A 15,358-nucleotide genomic window follows, 5' to 3' on the forward strand; every position below is an offset into this window, starting at 1 on the left:
GCCCTTGTTGTAAAGGTCTACACTAAGCTACCTTCGGCCTTGAGTAGCATCTAGTTTCAGTTGATCAAATGCACTTCCACAATAAAAAGTAGATGATAGGCCAGCTGAAATGTATAAATTCTTGACTGTACAGTTCCAGTAGTTCTGCTTTCTCCTGATGTCAAAGTAATACGAAAATGGGAAGCTAATTTTCTGAATAGGTGTGCATATAAATGCCAAGACTTACCAGTAGCTGTAGTTCATACAACTCAAGAACAAATTGGCAGATGTCTGTCAAAAGAGGCTCTAGTAATTGGACTCGACGAATAGCATGATGTCACAGTTAATCTGTAGTTATAAAGCCTTTCTACTTGCCATGCCCTGTGATGCCAACAGATGCAAGGGCATTATAGCAGTGCCTTTGTCGGAGGAATTGCTGCTGGGTGCTTGGCAGGACAAGGGGAAGGGTATCCAGGTAGTGAGGGCTCTTTCCTGCTTTTTGTGCGCAACCGGTTGCGCACAAGTTGCCGTGCCTGTATATATATTCATATGCCTTCTCCCACCATCGGCACTCACCATAATCTTTTTGTTCTCCCCTTTCTCTTCTGCAGTACAGAGTAGCTGCCAGACTTTAATCATTCCGGCCAACCTTTCAGTCTTTCCTTTCAATAATGTATCTATCAACCCGGGATACCGTAACCAGTTGAAGCCTTTGGTGGTAGGCCTTTTTTGAAGGGTATTTGCTACCTTGGTTCTAGAGTTGAGCCTGTAGTATCATGCATACTCTTTACACGGTAGCCACTGTCACAATAATATCACAACAGAATATGTACAACACTGGAATGACTGCCGCATGCAGCAGCATGTTGTTTAGAAGCATGAATCCAGTTTGACACTGAAGATAGGATTATGACAAAAGACTGAAGCACAACATTGAAAATGGGTTTATTTCACACCAGTTAATTCTTCAAACACGACACTCAAAATCGAGTATAGCTCATAACATTCACAGTATTATACAGCATTTATACAACACTACAAATCTAACTGCTCTTCATTTATATAATTAAAAACTATCAATGGGCAATATACAAGCCAGGCATAATACTTAACACTGCAGTCACTGTCCCAATAATATCTCAACAGAGTAGGTAGAACACAGGAATGACTGTCGCATGCAGCAGCATGTTGTTCAGAAGCATGAATCCAGTATAAATAAGTGGAGATAGGATTTTTGACAAAAGATGTTATGGAAGCACAAGGTTGAAAATGGGTTTATTTCACACCAGTTAATTCTTGAAATATGACACTCAAAATCGAGTATAGCTCATAACATCATTCACAGTACTTTACAGTATTTATACAACACTACAAATCTAACTGCTCTTCATTTATATAATTAAAAACAATATCAATTCTATTTACAAGTAGGGCATAATATTTATAGAATAAATGTGCATGCATATTGTTCATTCACCCCCACCCCTCATACATACATCTGAAAGAAATGCTTACATGACACTTCAGTAATGCGCTTTTAACATATCTACTCTCAAGAGGAATTTGAAAAAATATTACCATATCTTTTTCAAGTTCTGGTATATTTACAGGGCACAGAATTACGAAAGTGAATAAAGTGAAAAGCACATATTTTAGAAAGCTATTTATATTACCAAATATATGAAAATTGCTCTGGTAAATATGGTAGATGCGGATAACACTCAAGCTACATGTCTATTAATTCAGGACAAAGATAATTTTAGCAGGTCAGAGTATCATTCGCTACAGACAGTGGTCCATAATATGTGCTCCTACAAGATTGTAGGTTTTTTTTTGTCCCAAAAGGGGGTCAGCATAACCTTCCCTGCTGATAGCTGGGCTCGGAACTTTTCTGGTTGGACATCACACCTTTTGCAAGCTCCTGACTGACACATAGCCATCACCACACTGGACCGAGACCATCTTTCTGTGACGGATTTAGATTAGTTTCCAACTTTCACTATTCAGAATCCAAATCACCGAACGTTGTTCCTATGTGGGCGATGGCGCTACTGTGTTAGCCATTTTTATACTTCCCTATACCGATGCTTTTGCATCAACAACTGCCTACTAACTTACAAGCCACAGGCCCCGTTTTTTTCTTTTTAGTGTGCTTGCACTATCAATGTCAGTCTGACAATAAGCAAGTGCGAATAAAATAAACAGAGCCGAACTGTGCTGATCATGAGTTTCGAACCCGCAGTAATGAAAACAAATTAGTTTCACTGGCCAGTGCGCAGAGCAATATGCTATTGCTACAACCAATTACCCCTTATGGCTAACTGCCACTCTATCGTGCTATGCATTGCATTTTGCCGTCTTCATCAACTTCCATTCATGAACAATGGATACAGAAAGCACTGCTATTGCATTGCCCTCCTAAGGTGTGCTCAGTTCAGTTCAGTTCAGTCGTGTCCGACTCTTCATGATCCTATGGACCATACTATGCCACGCTTTCCAGTCTCTCGCTATCTTTCTAACATCACATAACTTCATCTGGAGTGCCACGAGGATGCCATCTAACCATCGCGTTCACTGCCTACCCCTTCTCTGGTGACCCTCAACCTTTCCCAACATCAAATCTTTCTCCAGCGGCTCCTCTCTTCTCATCAGATGACCAAAGCAGCTGAGCTTTAACTTTAGAATTTGACCCTCCAATGAGCAGTCAGGGTTTATGGTCGACAATATCGACTGATTTGATCTTCTGGCCGTCCAAGGAACTCTCAAGAGTCTCTAAGGTGTGCTAGGCGGTCCTAAAATGTTATAGTAAACGACCACTAAGGTCCATAGTCACCGATTTCTCATATCCTCTAAAACAACCAAACCAAGCCAGAACTAAGCAAAATTAATATGCACTTACACAGACTCCAGCATTTGATTTTCATGCACTACACACAAGTAGAGAGACTTGGTATCATCCAGGCATATGTACTTTGTTAGTGACTTGGCAGCAACAATGCAATCTTGTGAGCTAGGCTCTGCCTCCACAAAATGCAAATTCATATCCAGGGGGACAGTGCTAAATGTTGCGTGCTTTACAGTCAGGACATTAATGCATACTTTAACTTGTTCAGTTCCACTTGAGGAATTACTGGAAAGCAAGAGGATTTTTACAATTCGACCGAAAAGCCCATTTGTGTACACATAGAAATTTTTTCTCCGAGATTTGTCAAGGCCTGCAGTGCAGAACCGGAATGACCCAACCAACATTTTTTGAAACACTGTGCCCCCTTCTCTACATTCACATTTTCCTAAAAGCAGCACATGTTCCACTTTAGTGAAGTTCTTTCGGAGTATGTACCCTCTGATCAGAGATTTGAAGTCGGACTCCAGACTGTGGTGCATTTTTCGTGTTACAGATTTTGAGGACCATAACTTTGAAAGTGCTTGCAAGATACAAAACTTTTCCACAATCTGAAAGTGTGGGTACCGTGTTCCCTTGACAAACCTGCTCAGAGTACCATTCATAGATTCGAATGGGAAAAGAGAATAACCCCACAATGGGCCCCAGTTTTTTGCACTTTCCACAAGATGAACTAGCAGATGAGAGTTATAGGTCATATACTCTGTCCTGTAGAAGCTTTCATACTCCACAAGAAAATTCAGCATTTCCTTCTGGATACTCATGAGGTGTTCTATGTGAACTGGTGGGCCAAGAAGATAGTGCATCATTGCAACAAACTTCAGCCAGTGCTTATATTGTTTTTCAGGTATGTAGTCCTTCAGCACGACAGGGGAAAAGAACAACATCCAGTTCTTCCATTCTGACGCCTTCCATTCTTTGATGTCAGACAGAGACCTAGGTAACCTAGACATTTCCCATATAGGGGTCAAGCTCAACAGTAGCCTATTTGCATCGTCAAGGTGCTGACGCAGTCTGAAATGGCGACAGCGCTTTGACTTCAGCCACATAAACAAAGTGCTTCTAACAAAACCTAAGCAGACTGAGTGCATATAGTCTACTGCAAACCTTGCTCCAAATGTAAAAAAAATGCAAGCATTGTTAAGACACTTGTGCCTTTAATGCCACAGCTTGCTTGCTGATTAGACCTTGCCTTCCTGGCATGGTCAATAAATGAATTGTGTGTCCTCGCTTGGCTGTTAAAGTAGCTGGTGGATACACACGGCAGAATTCATTACCTTTCGCCACAACTTGGCCAGGGTCCTCACACCAAGCACACCCACTGGCCCCATTAAATTGCGTCATGTTCATCATTTCACACCTCGCAATGCTGTCTACTGAACACGGGCCAGGGAACGCTTTAGACAGTCGAACATTTCCATCCCTGTCGTGCCATGTGATTCCCTTCGCAGACAACTCATTCATAACTTTCACAAACGGAATCAAAAAAGTGTTCATGACAGGTTTACAGGAGCCTGTCCACAGGCCTGCCAACAGAAGCTTTTCAATTCTGTGCTTGTATGGGAGCTCATTCACCATAACTAGCAGTGGCCACATGCTCAGATTAGAGCTCTCAAAGAGGGGGACGCCATCAGTGTTGAAGGCAAGTGTCACGTCCCCTTCAGACAAGGGCAATTTGTGATAGTGCATGCTCTGCGTAATATTTCCCACATCATATGAAACTGCAAGCACATCAGTTCTCTCCACTGCAGACTCAAGTAGCTCTCGAAGCTGACTTTTGAGGTCCATGACCAGGAAGAAGGAAGAAGACTTCAGGAGGTCCTCATGCATGTGTAACAGATTACACTTGTTACATGTAACGTCTCCAGTCGCCTCGCCTATGTATTCTTTGCAAGCACTACAGTAGAAGTGCTTTTTGTACTCTTTCTCACAAGCAACAAAATGCCTAAAGAAGGCGTACTTTGATGCCGGGTATGTCACCCCTGAAGGCAAGTGGGCACCAATGAGTCGTATCAGGCTCTCTGTTGCCTCCTTGGAGCATCCATGGCGCAAGCTGTGAGCCATGACCATCAGCAAGCTTTCTGCTAGCGTTAGGTGTGATCCTGGAAACAGCAGATCATCCTAAACTAGCAGATGAGAGTTATAGGTCATATACTCTGTTCCGTAGAAGCTTTCATACTCCACAAGAAAATTCAGCATTTCCTTCTGGATACTCATGAGGTGTTCTATGTGAACTGGTGGGCCAAGAAGATAGTGCATCATTGCAACAAACTTCAGCCAGTGCTTATATTGTTTTTCAGGTATGTAGTCCTTCAGCACTACAGGGGAAAATAACAACATCCAGTTCATCCATTCTGACGCCTTCCATTCTTTGATGTCAGACAGAGACCTAGGTAACCTAGACATTTCCCATATAGGGGTCAAGCTCAACAGTAGCCTATTTGCATCGTCAAGGTGCTGACGCAGTCTGAAATGGCGACAGCGCTTTGACTTCAGCCACATAAACAAAGTGCTTCTAACAAAACCTAAGCAGACTGAGTGCATATAGTCTACTGCAAACCCTGCTCCAAATGTAAAAAAATGCAAGCATTGTTAAGACACTTGTGCCTTTAATGCCACAGCTTGCTTGCTGATTAGACCTTGCCTTCCTGGCATGGTCAATAAATGAATTGTGTGTCCTCCGCTTGGCTGTTAAAGTAGCTGGTGGATACACACGGCAGAATTCATTACCTTTCGCCACAACTTGGCCAGGGTTCAGAGAAACAGTAGACAACACTTTAGGTGCCACACCAATTGAGGCCATGCAACAAATGAGCACACAAAATGCCCCTGTCACATATTAAACATAGTTAAAGGTAAATCTTTTTATCGAATGCTAATTTCATGAGGGATGAAAAATAACAGCCTTTATAGTGGATAAATGCTTTACTAGTGCAGATCATCCAACAGCTAAGCTGTACACTTCTGACAGCTGGTATTTAATATGCTACTCCTCTTTTTCATGCTGTGGAACCTATTCAGTATAAAAAAGCAAGCTTACCAGTTCACCAGTCCGTTCGTCAGACGGGGCCTCGCGACTCTCGGGTTCACACGGATCAAGGTCGCTCTCATCAGATGTTGAACTGCCGTCGACATCATCCGATGAGACATCGTCGGAAGAATCATCTTCCAGAGACTCGCAAGGATGTGAGTGGCTATACGCAGTCTCCTCAGCAAATGAACTGGATCCAGGATCTGTAATGCCGGCTTTTTGTTTTCCATCGCTTACACAAGCGCTCCTTTCATCACCCGATTCATTTGAGTCACTATCAGCTTGAGAGGCTGGTGGCGCACCAAGTAATTCCCGCTTCTTAAATCTGTACTTAGAACGAGGTGGAACTTCGGTGCACGAGTCCCATAAATATCTGCTGTACTGCCTCTTTGGAGGCATGACCACGATCGGCGACCTAAGCAGACCGTATCACGCAGAACGTGTAGAACCGATGCTTCTTCACCTCGACTAGAGATTTGAAACAAAGTACGCCGAAGAAGTTACAACACAGCACACTGCAAAGCCTTCCCGCAACTCACAAGAAAAAAAAAGATTCGGCGTTGTACACACGATGCAAGCACTAGAGAATGGTGAAATACGTAGGCTAAAGAGAGACTAGTTCGGTAAATGTGCAGCAACAAGCTCACAAACCCACTTTTAATCGTTTTCGATCGCAGCGCCACTAATAATATATGCGTGTGGACGCCTTTTCTTTTTCCTAAATTGCTGTTGGTAACCAAGCTGCGGAGAAAAAAAATAAATACATTGTTTTTATACACGAGATATGAGCAAAAAGTTTTTATTAATTTATTTGCATGTGCACTCGTTTAACTGGTCAACGCGTTTAAGTGCATGCGACTTTAGCGCTGTCGCATCGTTCGCATGTGATTTGGCTGTGTTATGAGTGGCACTACTGGCGATCATACTGTGAGTTGTGTGCGGTGCGCGTCGTTATAGCGTCGTTGAGAGCTCACGTGGGATTTGTTTGAAACGCGCACCGAAAGCACGTGCAAGGATGTCAGCTTCCGATATTCCGCACATATTGGTCAAATGGGTGGCGGAAGCCAAATGGGATGTGTATCCAAGTACGGCGATTGCTGACCCTGCGGTTGGCCTCCGTCTCCTCACCGAAGAGAGTTACATAAAGGAGGTTCAGGGCTCCGTACTGAACGTGCGATGGAAGGATGGCGAGCCGGCTGCTCCAGCAGAGCTTCTTGAGCTTGGTAAGTATTTTTCCTTGTGTTCATGCATGTGCATTTTTGGCCCTTTGTTGACGTTGTAGCGCTTACGTATTGTCTCTGATAGGTAAACTCCGTGTCGTGGCAAAGAAAAGGGACAGGACAGCAACCGCGTATTTGCTGGAGAATAATGGCGGCAGCTCCGAGGGAGCAACGGCGACCGTAAGTATATCTTGTTTTAAGCCCTGTGGTCATAATCGTTGTTTGCTTGAGTGAGCGTCGTATTTTTTTTTTCATTCATATAAATGGTGGCTGGCTTGAACATTTGCAGCACGGAGTGGTATGACCAGAATTGAGAGTGAATTATGTGGCTTTGGCCAGTGATATTGCCTTGTGCTTGAGAGTTAATTGCAGCACGGGCACATAGGCTTACACCGTGGCCTTGGTCGTGACAGCTTCTTTGTGTCGTTCGTCCTGTCCCCTAAGGTCGCGAAATTGAGTTTTGACCGCGATGGCTGCATTACTGTGGAGGCGACTTGCAAAAACGGCCATTTTCTGTGTTATGTCAGTGTAATTCGGTAAGGTATCCGTGTTCAAATTAATATGCATGCCGCCAATGCGCAGTCTCGCACGGGCAGTTTCGGACATTGTGGGCATATTAAAGGACGTAATCAGTCAGTAATCATACCAACGGTTTTGATTCCACTGGAGGCAATATTCCAGTTGCTTTTAATATTTTTATACTGAATGCTCTGGGGTTGCGGTGCTTTTTCTGCATAGTTATGACGAGCCTATGAGAATGTGATGGGGCTGTGCGGCATTTCCAGTTCTGTAGTTCCATATTTGCATACATATAGGTTTAGCTGTTGCTTTCAAAATCCCACTGTTCAAGCTAGGGATCAACCTACATGGGGCTCACATCCAGTAAAAGGCACAGGACTAGCTTTAAGGTAAGAAAAATAAAGGACACTTTTGATGAAAGGCTTGAATTCTGCCTCCTTGAACCTCATAAATGACAGCAGTTTCTGCTAATGTTAATGCGCAGGGGTTTCACATCTACCTTCTTTTGAGAGCCACACAAGAGGTTTTCAAAAAAGGCGAAAGCAAGGATACAGAGCCCCACTGCAGTGTGAACACATTAAGTGGATACTTTCGAGTCATTGTCATAAAACCAAACCTGTCGCCCTGTCACTTGGTGAGCAGTTTGTTACATGGGCACTTTCAACAGCAGTTGACGGTCAATTGGAATGAATGGCACACCGGTGCATGCATTGCACTTTTAACTAATCAAAGGATTATTAATTACTCGCATGTGGTGGGATCACGTGATTCAGACATTTAGTTGAGCATGGTCCAAGTTTCACGACAAGTTTCGTGTCACTGCAACCGACTGACGTTCATTCCAAGGTCAGTCGAGAAGCTGAACTGTCACTTAACTGAACAGCAGTTGAAACTGCCAATGTGACATGGGTGTAATGTCTTCTCTTTCCAAATATGGACGACCGTTCTTGGTGTTAGCATTCGTTCTAGCCACCACTTTATGCACAGGTGTAATAAAAAACATATTAGGGGCTTTTCGAGCCCCGCCTTTAGAGGTGGGATGCGACAGTGTTAATGACCCCAGTTGTCCAGCTCTCCTTGTGGATCTTTGGGCATATGCATAGACTTGGCTACTCACTTTATTACTAGTCTCTTAATTTGTTCCTCTGTTATTTCACACACACATACCCTTTAGCAACAAGAAGATTAATGAAGGGGAAATGAGGATGCTCGTTATAATACATGAAGGAAAGAAGCCAACAGTCGGTGAGGCCAAGGAAAGCATTGGGCATTGTAAATTGTCTTTTTTTTATTTTTACTTCTATAATCGCATAAATTAGTTATGTAGTCTGTTCAGGGGAAAGATAATTAAACGCAAAGAAGAAAAAACAATGTGCCGATGGTGGGAACCGAACCCACGAACACCGAATATCGCGTCCGGTGCTCTTCCAACTGAGCTACATCGGCCGCTGTCCCCCCTGGCACTTTCTTAGGCATTAATGTTGTTTGTATACGAACCTTGACAGTGTTCACCAGCGCCACCCTCAACCATCGCGGCTGACGTGGAACGCCCTGTGTTACCACTATCGTCACGTACAACATGATCAAGAGTGAGGGCGAAAGCTGTACTAGAACCCTCTTATGCTACCTATGGCTTCAAGACTGCCAGAACCGAGACCCCCGTTAGCTACAAGAACATAAATGAAGGGGAAATGAGGGTGCTCGTTATAATACATGAAGGAAAGAAGCCAACAGTCGGCGAGGCTCCTTGATCACGTTCTATGTGACGCTGGTGGTAACACAGGGCGTTCCACGTCAGCCGCGATGGTTGAGGGTGGCGCTGGTGAACACTCTCAAGGTTCGTATACAGACAACATTAATACCCAAGAAAGTAGCAGGGGGACAGCGGCCGACGTAGTTCAGTTGGAAGAGCACCGGACACGATATTCGGAGGTCGTGGGTTCGATTCCCACCATCGGCACGTTTTTTCTTCTACTTTGCGTTTAATTATATTTCCCCTGAACAGCCTACATTACTAATTTATGCGATTATAGAAGTAAAAATAAAAAAAAAGACAAATTACAATCCCCAATGCTTTCCTTGGCCTCGCCGACTGTTGGCTTCTTTCCTTCATACCCTTTAGCAGTTACATTTGAAAGGCCATCCTACATAGAAATAAAGCCCTGTTTAACCAAGGCATACAAATTTGCCCGCATGGCCTAAGGGTAACATGTCTGATTCAGAATTCAAGAGTCCTGGAAGGCTGATTCTGATCTCACCCACCATTGTGAAAGGAAAGGCTGGAATTGACAGCTCCTGCCAAATCAGTCATGTCGGGGGCACATATCAGATGAGCCTGCGATTTATCAGTACCCAGGCATGCCAGCCACCTGCTACCACAGAGCCATGCCCGATAAGTGCTGGATTTGTTTTTGAGAATAGGGAATTAATTCGCTATCGCATTAAAATCTGAGTGGCAGTTGAACATGCGGGCACACCTTTCTGGTGGTGCACTTCTCACTGTGTAAGCTGGAGCCCCAGTACATATGATGCTCTGTGGACCTTTGTTGCATATTGTGGGAATGAGTTTCTGGCAGTCTGTTAACCAACACGACATTCCACCATTTTAACGTGGTAGTGTCCCATTCTCCAGGAAATCTGGCATTGGTGCTGTGAGCAAAAAGCAATGGGCATGGCAGGTGGTAGCTGCAGCAGACATGGCTGAGCACTGATTGGTCATAGGGTTGTGTGACATGAAGGATTTGGCAAGAGCTGCCAACTCAAGCGGAATCGAACTCTTCAGGAACCTTGCAGATTTAGTCGGGCATGCTACTGCAGGCACGTTCATATGGCTTTGGTAAGCAGGGCCGTATATCCACGTTGGCTGGTCTCGAAAGCTCAATTTATTGCCTATTATTGACTTTGAGGCCGGAAAAAGTCATGAATGCTTTTCTGCACCGCGCTGCGCTTCTGTGCTAACAGGTCCGCCTGAATTTCAGCGAGAGTCGTAGTGTCGCCGTAAGTCGACGAAAGGGTTGAGATTGCTTACATCAGCTCAGCTTGCATCGGCTTTGCTGCTGCAGGTGAGTCGTTGTCGTCGCTCTCAAACTTCGCAAGTACTTCGCGAATAATTTCTGCATCTGTGAGTCCAGCGCACAGTTTCAACTCTTGGTACACGTCTGTGAACTCTGAAAACGAGGCGCTGAATGGAATTTTGACAGTACGAAGGCCGTCAATTAGCTGCTCACTGCCTGACAGCTGCTTGACGATGCTCTCCTCGTCCAAGGCAGCCGACTCGTCATTCAGCACAAATCCTGCATGACGGGAGCAATTGCGCAGCGTTGTAGGTGGCACCGACTTCCACGCACAGAGGAACAGGCAGTCGAAGCGATCAAGCTAAAAGAAAAAAAAAGCAATCCGGCAGCGAGCAACGACGTTCTGGAAGGTGAAGCTGCTAGGCAAATAATGTAGCCTCAATCCAGCGTCAGTTTAGCTGAGGAGCGGCACATAAAGCCAGCATCAGTTTTGAGGCTATCGGAGGAAAAGAGAAACAGACAAAATGTCGGCGACACCGCTCAAAATGTGTGGCAGTTGGCGCGGCTGATGCTTGGAATGTCCGAAAAATCAAATAGCCCTCCCTAGAGTGTCCGAAATTTTGAGCCGCACAATACATTGACTTTATAAGGTATGTCCTGGGGCCGGGAAAAAGACCCAAATAATCAAGCATGTCCGAAAAATTGGGTGTCTGAAAAATCAGTCGTCGACTATGTGTGTATATATATATCGGGCATTAATAGTGAAGTTGAGCGTGCAAGGCAGTGCAAGTTGACTCAGATTGGTTGCCCCCCTTTCTTGGCTTGGAGATCTCATAAGGTAATATTTTGAAAGTAAAAACACAGTGCAAATGGGGACAAAGCATGGTAAATGTAAGACACAAGCACCGTGTTTTATACACGAGTACTGAGTGTGCGTTGTGGCCTGCACCACTGAGCTCTGAAAGGCTGCTACCCAACACCTCTCTCCTCTGCTCATATAAACGATACTTTCACCTATGCGCTTTTGCTGTCCCTGCAGTTCCTACATTATTACACTTTCTCATTTGTTAATTTCAGAACAACACATGTGGCTGCGAAGGCAGGCTCAAAGAGCTTGAAGCTGAACTGCAGAGAGTCACAGCCGAAAGAGACGAACTACAAAAACGGCTTGAGGAAGCTGAAAAAGCTGCCGGTAAGCCAGAAATTGATACCTGTACCTTCAGTATGGTGCATGTGGTCATTTAGTATGCAGCATACATTGCACAGAATCACTCAGTATGAAAGGGACAAAGTTTGAGCATTCAACAAATTATTACAGGGTAATTGAGTGGGATAAGCAGACATCCTGGCTTGCTAGTTAGAATTTTTCTTGGTTCTTTTAGACTTTAATAGAGAAATAATGAATGATTTTGTTTTATTTGTGAACTGGTCACTCCCTTTCATGCGGAGCGATCCTGTGCATGTAGTAGTTTTTTGACTACATGATGAGTTGGTTAGAGGGAAACAGCTAACAGTAGACAAAGTGTTCCTGTTACACGCAGTAAACAAGAAATGGAGAGGGTCCATGAAAAGTATTGTGCAAAGATTGTGGAGACTGAGCATTGAACTGGCCACAAGACCTATCTATAGTCTGACACAACTCGAGTCAGGTAAAATTGCTTTTGAAGGAAAGGACATTCAGCCAATGGCATCCAGTATTTGTCGCGAGATTGACTTTATTCTTATTAAGCCGAGGTTAATCCTCTTGCACATGGGCTGCATGCAGCCAGTAGAGCTCTAATGTGGCCTGCTGGTCTAAAAATTTCAGGCTTTGTTCTGAAAGCATGGGCCAGTTTCATAATTCAGATATAAGAGCAGACTTATTTTTTCTTTATTTATTTGAGTGCGTACAAATCGCCTCACTGGGCATTAGAGTACGAGGGTACGCAAAGGGAGAGGCGAAAGCACTGGAAATAGATGTGCAGTACATTCACATTAAAAAAAAAAAGAGAGACCTAGCAACAATTCAGCTAAGAACAGTAAAACACACTTGGGAAAAGCTGTTCAAGTCATAAGAAAGTTAAAATACATATATAGTGGAAAAGTAACATGCAAACGCTCCCTGTTGAAAAGAAGAGCAGTCAATAGCTTATGGTGCATGGCACACTGATGCATCAGTTAGTCCCCGTAAATGTGTTTTAGGAGCGGCTGGAAACCTGTTGTCATCTAATGAAACTATTGCATTTGGGAGGCTGTTCCATTCACTTATTGTATGTGGGAAAAAAGCTGATTTAAATACAGATGTCCGACAGGCAATTTCGCATGTTTTACGGATATGGTCTCGTCTATGGGAAATGTATGTGGGGTGTGCAAGGTAAGCATCATGGTCAATGCAAATTTTTTTGTTCATGATGTCGTTTAAGAAGACTAATTTGAAGAAGGTGCGACGGAGCTGAAGGGAATCCGATTCTAAATGCTTCTTTAACGCACCGGCACTGCTTTGACGATCATAAATGTTTAAAATGAAACGTGCTGCATGATTCTGTATCGCTTCAAGTTTCTTGATAAGGATTTTAGTAGCTGGATCCCACACTACCGTTGCATGTTCTAAAATTGAGCGCACGTTTGAGATATATAGAACTTCTTTCATGTCATTTGGAACGTTACGAAAATTTCTTTTAATGAAGTTGAGCACGCGACCAGCCTTCATTGCTATGTAATCAACATGCTTGTTCCAGGTTAAATTATGAGAAAAATAAACGCCTAGGTACTTTAACATCTTGATATGTGGCTTTTGATGACTATTTAAAAAGTAACTACTCAAGACATGTACCTTTTTTCGGCTAAAACGAATATGGCAGCATTTTTTAGGATTTAGAGTCATATTCCATTTACAGCACCATGCTATGATCCGGTTGAGGTCTGTTTGTATCTTCCCTATTTTCTATATTTCTATACAATATGCAATCATCTGCATAGTCTAATTGTAGAAGTTATACCTGAAGTCCGAAATCAGCTAAAAGACCTCGTCCCCACATGCTATGCTTTCTTTATGAAAATCAAAAGAGGCATTGGCCACTTTATCTGCATAAACTTAAAACGAATGTCAGCTGCCTTGACAACCCTGCCGTGACAAACCTACACATAATTGCAATCTTTACTGCATGCACTTTAGACATGACACTGGCTATTTATTCCTTATGGCTTGTCACCCTAGATGGACAGTCAGCTGACATGCCAGAATCAAAAGACCTGACATCAATTTAATTGTTTTACCATGCTGGTGCCAGCTGTCAGTCAGCTGTTAGCATCAAGTTGCTGAAAAGAACATTAACTTATGCATTTAATGAGTGAGAAAAAGGATGTGTATGAAACCATCTTTTCTGTTCAAGCTCTTCCGATATTTTGATTTATATAAACGCCTGGCGTAGACCGTCACTCATGTTTCCTTCATGTTTTGCAGAGCCAGGCCGTATGGTCAAGAAGCTTAAGAAGGCCTTAGCAGAATGCCATAAGACCAATGAAGAGCCCCAGGTTGTACCAGCTGCAAAAGTATGTAACCTCGATTTGACTTGGCCACTCCTGGCTGCATGGCTGTGTTTCAGTGGAATTGAGATGCAAGATGTTCTTGTACTGTGTGATGTCAGTGAATATTCAAGGACCGATAGTTACCTATGCTATTCCCAGCACTCTGCTATGCTATCCCTCACAATCCTTGTATGGCTTTAGGACATTCAGTTAAATTTACCAGTACAGTAAAACCTCTTTACAAGAGACAATCAAGGGACACGAAAAAGATCTCTTTTAAGCAAGGTCTTTTGTAACCAAAAATTCTAAAGGCACTGTGTTGATCACTTTATTGCACAAATGCATTCACATGCATTAACAGGAAATTGTTCAGGAAAGCTTAGTCTTTCATACTAGCGTATCTTTTTGTGAGTGCAGAGTGTATTCCTTCTTGTTCTTCTCATATTGGCTTTATCAATTAGTTGATAATGTACCATTAAAGGGATATGTTCTATGCATTGCATATTTTTCCAAGGTCCATTTGCTCTTCAGAATTTCTGCTTTCTGTATCTTGAGATTGTTTATTATTTGCAGACTCATTTTGTCCATCAGTGTTACCCTTCTTCGATAGTCTCCTTAGTTGCCTCTAATCTTTCAGCTAGGGGTTATTTGTACCCGGTGATATTTTGCTCAGTACAAGTTTACTTTCCTGCACCTGTGCAGTGGTGAGCAGTCTTGCCTATAGTGCACTGACAGTACTGTGTGGAGCAAGTCAGTGACATGTAACGTTAGGCTCAGTTTCAGTTATGCATCCTGTGGTCATGCGAGGCAGACCAGAGGGATGCCTGCTCACCGCTTCCTTGTCCAGCCTCCATCTTTTGCAAGTACCGTTCGAGGTGCTAGGGCGTCACCATGCTGCTGTGTTTCTTGAGTGCAACGAGGCGGCCAGGCAACCAAGCAAGCACGAGTGATAGTACATTAACGTGCGTTCCTGCATAAGTACCACTCGCCGCTCCTGTGCTTTTGGGTGGAGGAAGTCATCTCTACAGATGCCAAATTCGCTCTCCCTTGTAGATAACTCAGAGTAAGGACACGCCATCAAATTGCCTACAACGGAGTGTATGGCGGAAACCTTACATGGAACAAGACGAAAACAGAACCAAATAACCAATTAGACCCCTTTTTCGCACTCTTAGCCTGGTGGTTG

This window comes from Amblyomma maculatum, chromosome 10, assembly GCF_055883805.1.
Source record: "Amblyomma maculatum isolate TAMU_Amacu chromosome 10, ASM5588380v1, whole genome shotgun sequence".
In the NCBI taxonomy this organism is placed as follows: domain Eukaryota; kingdom Metazoa; phylum Arthropoda; class Arachnida; order Ixodida; family Ixodidae; genus Amblyomma; species Amblyomma maculatum.